At 36.0% G+C, this 15,203-nt stretch overlaps 1 protein-coding gene across 1 annotated transcript in view; it reads left to right on the top strand.

Annotated features, from left to right (window-relative positions):
* Nucleotides 1-15,203, top strand: part of KIAA0825 (KIAA0825 ortholog) — a 429,492-nt gene that overhangs the window by 49,690 nt on the left and 364,599 nt on the right. The gene's annotated exons all lie outside the window — the stretch shown is intronic.

The raw sequence follows: 15,203 nt of genomic DNA, 5'->3' as shown, positions 1-15,203 counted from the left end.
ACTGTGAAGAAGGCTGAGTGCTGAAGAATTGATGCTTTTGAACTGTGGTGTTGGAGAAGAGTCTTGAGAGTCCCTTGGACTGCAAGGAGATCCAGCCGGTCCATTCTGAAGATCAGCCCTGGCATTTCTTTGGAAGGAATGATGCTAAAGCTGCAACTCCAGTACTTTGGCTACCTCATGCGAAGAGTTGACTCATTGGAAAAGACTCTGATGCTGGGAGGGATTGGGGGCAGGAGGAGAAGGGGACGACAGAGGATGAGATAGCTGGATGGCATCACCGACTCGATGGACATGAGTTTGAGTGAACTCCAGGAGTTGGTGATGAACAGGGAGGCCTGGTGTGCTGCGATTCATGGGGTCGCAGAGTCGGACATGACGAGCGACTGATCTGATCTAAGCGACTGAGCACACACACACAATGAAACATGACTTTTCATTCAGATCAAGTGACTGTACTAAATTAATTTCGCTCATATTCAGTTTCAGGTTTTCTCGTGCATGTATGAAAAGTGAAACAGTAACGTTAATGTATTGTCTCTGTTAAAAGAACTTTACCAGGTCTTAGACGATGCAGTTTTACTTCAGTATCATTGTATATTTCTAGTAAAAAGATCAATTCCAGTAATGGTTCAAGTTTCTTGTCTAACACATGGGATCAAAGTAAAGCATTCAGAAGTTCATTCTGTAAAATGTGAAACACTTGATATTGTGAAGTGAAAGTGAAAGTGAAGTCGGTCAGTTGTGTCTGACTCTTTGGGATCCCATGGACTGTAGCCTACCAGGCTCCTCCCTCCATGGGATTCTCCAGGCAAGAGTACTGGAGTGGGTTGTGATATTGTGTGAATTGTGAAATTTTGAATACTATTGTAAATTGAATCACAAACTGCAACATACGTGGTAAAATTCTTGGTCTTGGTGATGTAAAAAATATTCTGAAGTAGAATATAACATCATAAAATATTTTGAATAAATTTAGAGCGTACAGAGAGTAAGTATACTCAGAATATGTTGTACATATTTGTGTAATTCATAATTTCCTCTAAGAGTTTATAAAATCTACCAATCTAAATAGAAGATATATTCTCAAAAAGTATAAATATTCTTATACATGCACAAAATAACCAGCCTGTAAATTTTTATAGTTAGGTTGATGCTGATAAAAATAATAAGCATGGTTGTATATATTTTTTCTATTTGGATTTTAGAAACTTTTGAGACTTTGAAGAGTAAGTTTATAAATCAATGAAAGTTCCTACCATGGCATGGTAGGAACTTAAATACTTTTGTCAAAATGTTCTCTGAATTTTGGTTGCAGTTTCCAGCAAAATCTAATGGGAATATTTAGTCAAAGCATTTAACAAATGGAAGTCAAAAAATTCAATTTATGTGAAGATTTTAGGGAATTGCAGTTATTGAACCCAGAGCTTGTAAACAGGAGGATTTTGAACTATTTCCCCCTGAAATCAAGGGGAAAACTGAACAAATTAATTTATAAGAACTCAAATGATGTATAAAATATAACTGTGAAATTCTATAATTGTGTTTTGAAATACATACACTTATGGGGAGAAATATTTTGATGGAGCTCATATTTTTAATTAAATAAGTATATATTTTGGTTCAGAATGAAGTTAACCTGGAAAAACCTGCAAGTTTGCAGTATCTAAATCAAGTAAAACATTGAAAATAAGCACACGTATTTGTTTGATGGATTTGTGTTTTTAGCTTATTGGTCAAAAAAGGCAGTTTGCATAGAGGCAAAAAACTGTAAAAATAATTTGGCTAAAATATTTGTGTATTTCATTATTACAAATTAAAATTGGCAATGTTTTTCACTAGTGAATTTGCTCTGAACTTAATATTATTTACCAGTAGATTTGCACCTGAAAAAATGTATACAGAAAAGTCACTTGGCAATGTCAACAATTTAAAATTTACTAGCCACAAAATGTATCTTGGAATGTTATAAAAATAATATGATCATTTTTAAAAATACATTCTTTAGAAAACTAAGTGTGAGCGATAGATACAACTAAGAAATTGATTAAAATATATGTAATGTACTAACAACCATCTGTTTTTGTATTTTTGATGTCAATATAAAGATTTTTTACATCAGTAGACAAAGATATCAGAATTTTTAAAAAGAGTTTGAATATAATTTTGTGTAGGTCCACATATATTATAAAGCCACTTACTTGATTTGTGAGTATACATCTCAAAAATTATATAATTTTATTTATTTTAGTACCCTTTTTATTCCAAAAAATTCCTAGTTTAGATGATAAATTATATATGCTTCATCCCCTCCTTCCTAAATCCCATTTCCCCTTTCCCAAATGATTGCTTTATGTTTATTATGCTGCTGCTGTTGCTAAGTCGTTTCAGTCGTGTCTGACTCTGTGTGACCCCATAGACGGCAGCCCACCAGGCCCCGCCGTCCCTGAGATTCTCCAGGCAAGAACACTGGAGTGGGTTGCCATTTCCTCCTCCAATGCAGGAAAGTGAAAAGTGAAAGTGAAGTTGCTCAGTCGTGTCTGACTCTTAGTGACCCCATGGACTGCAGCCCACCAGGCTCCTCCGTCCATGGGATTTTCCAGGCAAGAGTACTGGAGTGGGGTGCCATTGCCTTCTCCCTATGTTTATTATACATGACTGTAATTCTTACACTTAAAATTCATTACTTCTAAAATGAACACTCCCTTTCCCCATACAAATTAAAAATTAGATCTTTCCTTTGATTTTTCTCTATTGCTTAAGTGTATGGTTTATCTCCCAGTAACTTAGAGTTGAAATTTTGCTGCGAACACTGATTTCTTTCTCACCTTTACAAAGATCATTCTGGTGGGAGGATAGAAAATGTGTTAAGAGATGATGCAGAAAATAGGGAGACACTTTAGCAAACTGCTGTATTAATCCAGCTGATGGAGTTTGAATTTCCCAGGCGAATATGAGAACAGGATTGAATGTGACAAATATGAAGGAAGACAAATCACCTAGCAGTGTAATTCGTGAAAGAGCATTAGAATGTGGGGGATGACTCCCATGCTTCTGAGTTGAGTACCTAGGCTGATAGTGATGAATAACTACTATAGGGACCTCGAGAAATGAAGACATCTCAGAGGGAAGATAATAGAACTTTTGGGGGCATATTGAGTTTGAGGTACCCATGGAATATCCAAGGGAGTTATCCAGTGTGGAGTTGGACACTTCAAACGGGAGCTCCAAACACAAGCGGTAGTGGGAGACATGGACGTGGATGAAATTGTTCAGTCAGAGGTCCAAGGGAAAAAAAGGGGACTGGTGAAGGAAACTGAGCTGTGGTGTCTGAGACCCATCTGGGGGAGAAACTGCCCCAAGAGCACTTCCTCTGGGGAAGGAGGGGCCTAGGAATGTGGAGTGTAGCAGATTGGAGAGAAGACTTACACTTGGCAACTTTGAGGTTCTATAACTATAGGAAGAATTCAGGCCCAGTTTAGGAAATGTTCCCAGAAATATTTCACCGTTTGAAATTTTTAGATTTAAGTTTAATAAATTAAGCTTCAAAGATGTCATCATTTATGTATAGCTTTACAGGTAACATTTATTCTATTACTCCTCTACCAACTTACTATCAATATTCATTTTTACTCTGAACTTTTTGAAGTTTCACATTGTGTGTACAGGACATGTTGATTGGAATAGAGTGGATTTTTTTTAACATCTTGTAAAGAAGATCAGTTTTATGGTACCTTTTTGGTGGTCTAATGGTTAAGACTCTGTGCATCCAATGTAGGAGGTGTGGGTTTGATCCCTAGCGGGGCAACAACTAAGATCCCACATGCCACACAGCATGGCCAAACGTTTAAAAAAAGATTTGGAAAAAAAAAAAAAAAAAAGGGAACATCAGTTTTATTGTAATTTCACACAAAGAACTATTCTAGAAATTTGACTTTGAAGTTGAGTCAATCTAAAGCAACTTTTAAAATCTCTTTAGCCTTCATTCTTAGGATCTATTTCTCAAGGGTTTCTATGCATAAAATTTTAATGTTTTTGCATTTTATTTTTACTATTAGTTCTTACTTTTCAAAGAATGTGTTCTGTTATCTTTAGACTTTATTTAGTAATTAAATTACCTAATTTAAGTAGAGTTCTTTCTGCAATCCATACCTCCACATTGCCTCTTATATGCTCGTTTTGGTCCCTCTGTTTTGGTGTATGATTCGTCTTTTAGTAGAAAAATACTAGGTTCTTTCATCACAATTACAGTCATTGGTCTGATAATCCTATGAGTCAATCTACACGAAACAAGAAGCGCATATCAAACTCCTGGCAGGTTTAGTTAAAATTAAAATGCATGCTCAACTGTAGAGATTGTCAAGTGTGGAAATAATATTTGTCCAGCTGGACAGCTTTCTTTTGTAGTTGCTAAATGAAAGTTGAGATTCTGTCTGCTCCTTGAAAGCTTCTGTGTCATGAAGGTAATTTGGACTGTTTGTGGTTTGACAGGGATTATTAAAATCAGATCAAGTGAAGGGAAGCAAGTGTGAGAAAGCAAAATTGACACTGACACTCTCTATTATTTGCAGCTTGGATCATGATGACTATGTTGATATGATAGATTCACTGTTGAGATATGTTAAGCAGCAAATAAAGTAAAAAGCAAGTATAGTGATGGCTTCTCAGATTTAACATGAAGAAATCCAATATTTACTTTCACTGATTGCATTTTAAATAGATTTTCAGGTCATTTCATATGAATTTGTTTATAACCAACAACACATTATCCGTCTATTGAACTGTAGAATTAGAAAGTATACTGCAAAGGCAGTATAACAGAAAATTAAATATTAAAGACGTAGATCACATGATTAAAATAATAGAATTTTAAAACTAGAAGGGTCCTTACAGATCACTTTTATCTAATTTCCTTTTTTGGTAGATGGAAACTAGAAAGACTTTTAAGGTATCACATTTAAATGTTATTTGAAAACATAAATGAATGTAAAATCCTCGTTTTTCACCACAAATATATTTTATCTTTTCACAGTATTTTAAAAAATGATTTGAGTTGATAAAATTCATTCCAAAATAGTGTAATCCACAATTGTAGATTAACTTTTTTCTGTTTAAAGATAATACACAAATTAAGTTAGTATGGTTATAATATGTATCATCTACATTGATGGAGTAAATGCCTTCCATAAACATATTTTTCTGAAAGCATTATTTGTAGAAGGAGTTATAGCAAAAAGCTATTTCATGGTGTTAACCAAAGACAGTTAGAAAAATATAGCTAAATTTGATGAAATTGTTGTTGTTTAGTTAGTAAGTAGTGTCCGACTCTTTTGCAATCGCATGGACTATAGTCCCCTAGACTCTTCTATCTATGGGGTTTCCCAGGCAAGAATATGGGAATGGGTTGCCATTTCCTCCTCCAGAGGATTTTCCTGACCTAGGAATCAAACTATAGTTATACATATTTATGTGTATGTACCCACACCCCTGCTGCTGCTGCTGCTGCTAAGTCGCTTCAGTCGTGTCCGACTCTGTGCGACCCCAGGGACGGCAGCCCACCAGGCTCCCCCGTCCCTGGGATTCTCCAGGCAAGAACACTGGAGTGGGTTGCCATTTCCTTCTCCAATGCATGAAAGTGAAAAGTGAAAGTGAAGTCGCTCAGTCGTGTCCGACTCTTAGCGACTTCATGGACTTCAGCCTACCAGGCTCCTCCGTCCATGGGATTCTCCAGGCAATAGTACTGGAGTGAGTTGCCATTGCCTTCTCCTACATACACATAAATATGTATAACTAAAATCTTCAATGGTATTTAGGCAAGGTAGTGAATGGATCTGAATTGGTTTGTAACGTGAGAAGTCTAATGCCCGTATGCACTGTAGATATCATCCTGGTGATAGTTCTAACTTTGACTACCTGGAGTTCGCACAGTTAAAGTCTGCCCCCATTTCAGACATGAACAGGTGAGGTCTGCACTGGATTTACCTACTCTTCCTGGCTGATAGAAATTCAGGGACTCCCACAGGTTCAATAATTCATTTGAGTGACTTACAGAACTCAGGAAGTACCGTACTTATGATTACAGTTTTATTAAAAAGGATAAAAGTCAATAATAGCCAAAGGGAAGAGATGCATAGGATGAGGTAATGAAGAGGGTAGGAGCAGCAAAAACCAAATACGAATTTCTTATTATACCCCAAGATGTGAGTTTGGAGACCAGATAGTGTTCCAGATTTAGGACGCTGGTACAGAAAGAAGGCAAAGTTACATTTAAAAGCAGTGGTGACCGTTTAAGATATTAGCAAGAGAAAGGGTCAAAGCACTTGATGACCATTTAAAATGGAGGTCAGCAAACATTTTCTATTAAAGGCCAGATAGTAAATATTTTTTAGGGTTTGTGGATGACATATGGCCACCCTAGCATATTCTTTTTTTGGTTTTAATTTTTACAACATGTTAGAAATATAAAAGCCAGTCTCAGCTTTCAGGCCATAGGAAAGACAGACCATGCCATAGTTTTCTGACACAATACTAGGCATGGGAGAGGGAGATTAGATAGGTGGTAACCCTATAACATAGGAAGAAAAGTCATTTTAAGGGAAAGATTTTGAATTAAATTTTAGACCTATTGAGTTTGAGAGATTTTGAATCAGCAAAATGCATTGTCTAGTTTAAGTACTTGGAAATGTGTGTGACCATTTTGGAGAGTTAGCGACATACACTTGAAATTTTCACCATCAAGATAACAGATGAAAGAGGTTATGAAAAGCATGCCGAGTAAGAAGATAACCGGTAATTCCAACATGAGATGGATAAGAGAAGCGTAAGACAAAGTTCTGTGTTCCTCTTTCCAGTTCAGGCAAGGGAAATAAGAAGAGTTGAGAAGACTATAAAAGGAAACTAACAGGAGATTTTTGAGGTATGAGGAGAAAAATCCAATGAACAAAAAGAAAACAAAATTGCTTAAATTAAAATAAATCTACAACAGTTAAATTACATAAAAAGAAGTAATTGCTTTGAATGAAAATGCTCAAGCAAAGTGTTTAGAATGAGAAGCAGGTCTAGAGAGAAACCTGTGGTGAATATCAGTGTTCAGTGTCAGAGATGAGAGAGGAGCCAATCAAGATGTTTATTTGTTTAAATAAAAACTACTCTTGTTAATTTATACAAACAAAAAGAAGTGGCTGTTGTAAGCCACTGTAAGCAGAGAACGGATTTATCGTGTGTATCTCACAGAACCAAAAAGAAACTGTTTGAGCAATCAGTGAGTCAGAGGAGAAAAGGAACTGGGCAATTACAGGGGCCTTGGCCAAAAGAATCCATTTACCTATGTACCCTCTCTTGGGAGGCTGGAAGTAATGTGATTGGTTTACTACCAGTGATTCCCTGTTCCTGCCTTCATTCCAGATATCATAATTCATTTAGTATGCACCTGATGGTTCAGCTTGCGTCAGATTTCTATCCCTGAATCAATCAGTTATGACCAGGAAAGCTGGGTCCTCTAGCATAGAAATGCACCATCATTGTATATCTGATAGTATATATGAGATAAAAAACAGAAATGTGAGCTGGCCAGCTACAGAAGTGAGGACTCCTTCGAGGAGCCTCTGAATAAACGGTGTAAGAGACTAGAAGGGAACTGCTAAGACGCTTCAGTCGTGTCCGACTCTGTGTGACCCCATAGACGGCAGCCCACGAGGCTTCCCCGTCCCTGGGATTCTCCAGGCAAGAACACTGGAGTGGGTTACCATTTCCTTCTCCAATGCATGAAAGTGAAAAGTGAAAGGGAAGTCTCTCAGTCGTGTCCGACTGTAGCGACCCCATCGACTGCAGCCTACCAGGCTCCTCCGTCCATGGGATTTTCCAGGCAAAAGTACTGGAGTGGGGTGCCATTGCCTTCTCTGAGAAGGGAACTAGGAAGGCATAATACTTAGGAAAATTGACAAGAGAGAAGACAACTTTAAGAAAGAATAGCTGTCAGTACCAAGGAGTGCAGAGACTGAGTAAGATAGGGACTGAAAAATATTTTGTCAATTTCCGTATAAAGCCCGAAGCAGAAACCAGATTGCTCTGGGTCAAGAAGTGAGGGATAAAAACATAAGATTAAGAAATATGGGCTGCTATTTTGAGATGTCAGGCTATAAAAGGAAGGGGATATAAGGAGGGTTTTGTTGGTTTGAAACTTGAACATGTTTACAGTCAGCTGAAAGCAATATTGATGATGGTAGGAGTAGTTGATGGTAATTGATGGTGCAAAGCCCCAAAAGTGTTAAAAGGGTATTTTAATGGATGAGTTTATTTATCAGATTGATTTAATTAATTATATTACCAAAATTTAAGTGAGTAGTATCACATTAATTTAACTAATCAATAATATTAACAGTTTAGGATAAATTCTTCAATTTCTAACTTGTTTAGAAGCATCCACTTCAATACAAAATGCATGCTAAGTTCAAAGCATTCTTGCATAATTATTACAATAGTTTCTTAAAAATATAATTTGACATCTCATAAATTGCTTATTATCTCCATTTGCTACATAACATGCCTGCTTTTTTAAAAGTGCTTCAATAACTTAAACTTTCTAAGGCAGATGTACTGTTTTCCAAATTGCTAAGGTTTTACTGTACTTGAAAATTCATAAGTTAATCATAACCCCATAATTTGTGACATTATTTAGTTCTAATCGCAAAATATATAATTTTATGACTTTTAAATCATGTGAAATATGAATTCTAAGCTACAAAAATTGCTTAAATTAAATTCATTTTCAATTATCTTGATTTTACTGTAGTATTAAAGCAAGAGATGCTTAGGATTGCATGTTGAAAATTATAAAGAGTTCTTAAAATGAAAATATTTTCTGGAAAGAGAGGTGCACTGAAAAATAAAGCAATGTCAATTTGGTGAGTAAAGCATATGACAATTAATTCTGTTTGCTTGTCAAGTTACAATAGTGTATTCTGACTGATCCTGTCAATTTCTACTTCATACATACACATACATAAATTACTAATAGAGGAGTTACAATGAAGTATTTTATATATTTTATCAAAGGGGATTTTAACAGCTGTAATATGTTAATATGAGTACTTACTGGATGTATATCAATATTCTAGCTCATATAATTATGATAATCAGAACTTCCACAATAATTAGTAGAAAGCACAGCAGTCTGGGGAAAAGCTATATATAGCTGAGAGTTGCAAAAATAAATTGAAGAAGATAACAAGTTCATTTTTTCCTGTTATAAGACTTTAATGTATAAGGTATTTGAAATGATTATCAGCAAAAGGAGATCCATTTGAGTTGTTTCTCAGTCTTTGGGGAGGCCAAAACAGTAAAATTTCAACTCTCAATAATTGATGAAAAGAAATACATTTTTGGCAACTCTGAAATATCATAGGGAAAGATCTAGCCTTAAGAAAATAGAACAAAAAATTGGAAATTACATAGGCTTCATAATGAATGAAATTTATAATTGTTCTATGGAAAGCTGTTAAATATATATGGCAAGTCAACATGTGTAAGATAAAAAGGTATGATTTTATACAGAGAGTTTAAAACATTGTGAATTAATGACAGCCTTCGAAGCAGTCTGAATCCCAGCTTTGCCACTTTCTATATAAGTGATCTCAGGCAAGTCACCAACCTCTCTGTGCCCCAGTTTCTACATCTTTATTATATAGATTATAATAGAACCTGGGCTTCCCTGATGGCTCAGTGGTAAAGAATCTTCCTTCCAGTGCAGAAGATGTGAGTTCAATCCCTGGGTCGAGATATAGGGAGTGCCCTGGAGAAGGAAATGGCAACCCATTCAGTATTCTTGCCTGGGAAATCCCATGGACAGAGGAGCCTTTATAGTCCATGAGGTTGCAATAGAGTTCAATACGACTTAGTGACCAAACAGCAAGTATAATATTACCTGTTACATGGGATTAAAGTCTTAGTCACTCATTCGTGTCTGACTCTTTGTGACCCCCATAGACTGTAGACTGTCAGGCTCCTCTGTCCATGGGGATTCTCCAGGCAAGAATACTGAAGTGGGTTGCCATTTCCTTCTCCAAGGGATCTTCCTGACCCAGGGATCAAACCCAGGTCTCCTGCATTGCAAGGAGACTCCTTACTGTCTGAGCCACCCAGGGAAGTCACATAGGATTAAGACAAGAATTAAATGAGTAATTAGGACAGTGCATGGCCCATATAAATGCTACGTAAGTTAGTTGTTATTATCTTTAATATATTTAGTCATTATACCTTTAATCCATGTCCCAATAAATGAGTTCACTGAACTACATAAAATTGTCAAGATTTAGTAAAAGTTAAAATTTTAATTATGTAATGTTGGCAGTATTTTGTAAATGATACAGGAAGACTACTTTCTGACTAGATAAGAATGGAAAAGTGAAAATGAACAAGGCCAGAAGAAAAGGCTGGTTCAGATTTAAGGATGATGGCCTGGTCAAAGTTTATTTTCACTTTGCTTCTTTATCAAATGAGCAAATTTAAGCCAAACAAGAATATAGTATAATAGAAAAATACCAAGGATACATGATGGCCATAAAGATATGATCCCTAATGTCTCCTTTTTCTTTGTGGAGGCATAACGCCCATAAGTCAGTTGGTCTCAGACATCTTCTGTTGTGTAAAGACTGTGTCAGTTCAGAGGAACCCAGAAACGGGCTGATTGCTTTTTTAGAATATTTTAGGGAGCTGCAGGTTCTGAAATGGAACATTGGTACAGGGCATCTGCCTGTTACGGTGAAAGAAGGTCTTGCTGCTCACATTTCCTTTTTTCACATAATGTTTCTTGCTAAGTTATAAATTCTGCTTTAGCTTTTCATGTAGTAGTCCTGGGGAAAGGGAAGAATTAAAACTAGCTCTGAGAGTCTGGGATACAGAAAAAAATGACGGTATTGATGAATGAATGAAATAGTCCATGGGAAGAGTTAATTTGAGGGGTTCAGAAATATATCCTTATCCTACCATTTTTTAGAATACAGCAAATTTATGGCTGGAAGAAACCTCAGAGCCTAATAAATCCATTTACCTCATTTTATGAATGAGGAGCCTAAACTCCATCCCTCTGGAAAGACTTAATGATTCACCCAAAGTCACAGAGGCATTGGCTGACCAGGATCAGAAGTCAAGTCTATTGATTCCTTGTCAGTGATGTTTAGAGTTAAATGGTGTTTTATTACAGAACAACATTTTCAAACGTGTTGTTATATGTGGTACATATAATTATTTGTAATTGATCAAGATATCCCACTTCCTTACTGTGCTATTTAACTGTGTTTGTTTTAGGCTAGATCATAGTATTGAATGGTAAGGCTTCACGTGAGCTAGAGCAGGTGGATATACTAACTCCACAGTTTGTCCGTATAAACGAAAGCCATGTGACTCTGCTCCCTGGGGTTTCTCACAAGAGAAGAAATCACATGATCCAGATGTTTCCTTTACTAACTAAATTTCAGTGTGAATTTCTTCCCAAGGGTTGGTTTTTCTCTTTCACTCCTTTTTGATCGTGTAGATCTTAAAGAGAATGGCAACCAGGATCTTTATTATTGAAGAAACCATAAAAGATAAAATAAGAACTCTAACCATTTTATGTGTTTAAATAAAGAAGACTCCTTAGGATAGAAAGGTATCATTTTAAAATATGTTAAAGGACAAGTGAGAGTCCAAAATTACTTTTGTGTGCTTTCTTTTGATCACAATAAGGTATCGTTAGTTTTATTGTTTTACTGTAATGTCTTCTGGCTGTGCTTATAATATTTTCATACTTTATTATAGTCACTGTTCTTAGAAATTTTTAACTCAACTGTTTTAATTTGCCTACGGCTGAAATTTGACCTACAGATATTTGGCTTAGATATAATTCATCAAACATAACTCATCTTTAAAAGGCAATAATTAATATTATATCAGGTGCTAATACTTGTTTGAAATATTAGACTTCTTTTAATCTTATACATAAAGTGATCAGAAACATTATAGGAGAATGAACATTTAAAAAGTGTTATTGAATGGAGATTTCAAAAACAAAGTTATTGTACTTTAAAAAGTTATCATCCCACCTTTAGTTAATCATAGATTAGGGTAAGAGACTTCATTCATTGTGTAAAATTACCATTGTGTCCCTAATGACAATTTGTAGGAACATAAAGTGAAAGTGAACTCGCTCAGTCAGTCGTGTCTGACTCTTTGCAGCCCCATGGACTGTAGTTTACCAGGCTCTTCCGTCCATGGGATTTTCCAGGCAAGAGTATTGGAGTGGATTGCCATTTCCTTCTCCAGGGGATCTTCCCGACCCAGGAATCAAACCTGGGCCTCCTACATTGTGGGCAGACACTTTACCGTCTGAGCCACCAGGGAAGTCTCATAAACAGAACATAACAGGAACATAAACAGAATATAAACCTATATATTGATCTATAACTTCATAACCCTTTCCTTTTTCCCCTTAGATTTTTTTTTTTAAGGTAATTCTATCTTTTTGAAGTACCACTGAAGTATTTCCCAAATTACATTGGTCCCTCAATAGTTGACCTTCCTACTGTTGAGGTAATAGTTATCTTTTACTTAGAATATAGCAGCGGGTTTTTCTACTGGCTCCCTTTCTTACCATCTTATTACTGTTCCTTGAGAGGAAGAGACCGTTGAATCACTATCTCTCTGCTCCTTCTTGCACAGTGTCAGATGCAGTGTATGCCCACAGACTACACGTGAGGAAATGGGAAGTTTGGGGTCTTTGCTCATACTCCTTCATTGCTTGTTTCTTTCTCATCACAGTCCCGTAGTCATCATTGCCATCCTAATAGGAAAACTTCTAAACCCAGACTTTCAAGTGTCAGCTGCCTGTGCTGTCCCTCCTTTATTTATTTCTCAAGTTGGTCCTATTCATTTAGGTTAATTTTCTCATTAGTTATAGTTTGCCCATCAAGTTTTCATTTATCCAATCGCACAGCATCTTGAGCGTTACTGCCTCTGTAAAGGTGACTCTTGGTTCTCTTGTCCTTCATCACCTTGACACCTTAGCATACATACATCACACCTGTCTGTCTGTCGTATGACATTCTGAACCCTCCTCATTCTGGTACCGCATCACTGTTATCAGATGGCATTCCTTTCTAATGTCATTCCTTTATAAAGAAAGTCTTTGTATATACTGATTAACTTTTCCACTGAGATTAAATAGGGAAAATCATGCAACCACGTAGATGGGAATCCTTCAGAATCCTGGTCACCAACCTCATTTGAATGATTTATGTGTTTCAGAACATTATAGTTTTACTCCAGAGCTGATTTCAGTAAGGACAGAGCATACATATTCAATGCTGAAATCATACAAAACAAGAGATTTTCTTTTAACAAGCATTTGTAAGCACAAATACAACAAAACAATTCAAAAATTTTGATGAAATGGTCATAGTCAAGAGATACTGAGCAATTAAGTAAGGTTTGAATCAGATTTTGAAAGAAATGATAATTATGAATGGCAGGAGACAAGTGTTAAGATTGGGAGATATTTCAAATGAAGACATACAGGAAATGTAAAATAAGAGATTGGATACCTCCTGAGAGCAAGACTTATTTTTTTTAACCATTTTCCTAATTATATATAAAATGATAATTATTTTGCAAAAAAAAGGAAAATGCTAAATAGGGAGAAGAAAATAAAAATCAACCATAGTCTATCCAGTTGTCTAAGGATAACCATTTTAACATTTTGACTAATATCATTTCTATATTCTACAATGTTTTATATGCAGTAGTAACCAGTTGATTTCTCAACAGGCCAGCAATCTCAAGTTTTAAAAGCAAACAGGTCTGGGTTCCAACCCTCCTGCTAACACTGGGTAGGTGTATAACATGGATCTCTTTGGATTCCCTCCCCGTAAATGAGGATAATAACTATTTTTAGAGTTATTATGGAGATTAAGGAAGGTGACAGAGAAGGCAATGGCCCCCCCACTCCAGCACTCTTGCCTAGAAAATCCCATGGATGGAGGAGCCTGGTGGGCTGCAGTCCATGGGGTCGCACAGAGTCGGACACGACTGAAGTGACTTAGCACAGCATAGCATAGCAAGGAAGGTGGTGTAAATAAAGTCCCTTATACGTAGTAGACATACAGTATAGTATATCTGTACAGTAGATATACAGCAAATTATATTACTAGTTTGCTATTATTTTTAAGCTAACTTCATCACATATTTTCTTTAGTTTTATGTGGAATCTGAAGTAATGAGTCTTTACAATATTGACAAATTGGAGCAACTCTGAACAGCGTATTTATAACTTGTTTTATTACAGAGAAGCTGACTACAAACAAAATATTTACCAAGTCTGAGTTCTCTACAAGAACTTTAATCAGCCGTTCAAGTCTTTCCATTACAAAAGTGGAATTTCCTTTTCTTGGCAACACTTTTTGAATAACTCATCATCTGAAAAATTGAATTACCTAAAAATATTTTAAAATATACAAATACTGAATTCATTGTTAGTAATACTGGCTGTTGGATGTAAAAATGACTGTTGGGGGCTTCTCAGGGGGCTCAGTGGTAAAGAATCCACCTGCCAAAGCAGGAGACCCAGGAGATGCGGGTTTGATCCTGGGTTGGGAAGATTCCCTGGAGTAGGAGATAGCAACCCACTCCAGTATTCTTTCCTGGAAAATTCCATGGACAGAGGAGCTTGGTGGAATATAGTCCACAGGGTCACAAAGAGTTGGAGATGACTGAGTGACTGGATACACAAGCACACACATTCTGGTAATAGTTGAGCTACTAGGAAGACAGGAAGATATCAAACTCATTGGTATATGGAAATACTGAGGTTTTGTTGTCCTAAAGCATAACTTCTGGTGGACATAGCATTATCTACCACTTAGCTTATAGTTTTGGAGATTTTTTTTTTTGCCTGATTTAAAATTAATGTTAATTATGGCATATTATATACCTATAATATAATTTGTTTTCAAATAAAAATTAAACCTTTTACTGTAAAATATTTTAAGATAGAATCCAAGTGTATGAGGATTTTTGATATTTTAAAATGGTATATCCATGGTTATTCTGTATTGGGAACTAATTGAGTTTCAAATGATAAGTCTTGTGATGCTATGGACTTTTATATTGAAATGTTTTTGTTAAATGTTTTTCTCTTAAATTCTCTGAAGAAAAATAAAAGCTTTATTCCAAAACTA

Source organism: Bison bison, unplaced genomic scaffold (genome assembly GCF_000754665.1).
Source record: "Bison bison bison isolate TAMUID 2011002044 unplaced genomic scaffold, Bison_UMD1.0 scf7180017864533, whole genome shotgun sequence".
Taxonomy (NCBI): Eukaryota; Metazoa; Chordata; class Mammalia; order Artiodactyla; family Bovidae; genus Bison; species Bison bison.
The sequence above is the reverse complement of the archived record's forward strand: the minus strand, read 5'-3'. Positions and strand labels throughout refer to the sequence as shown.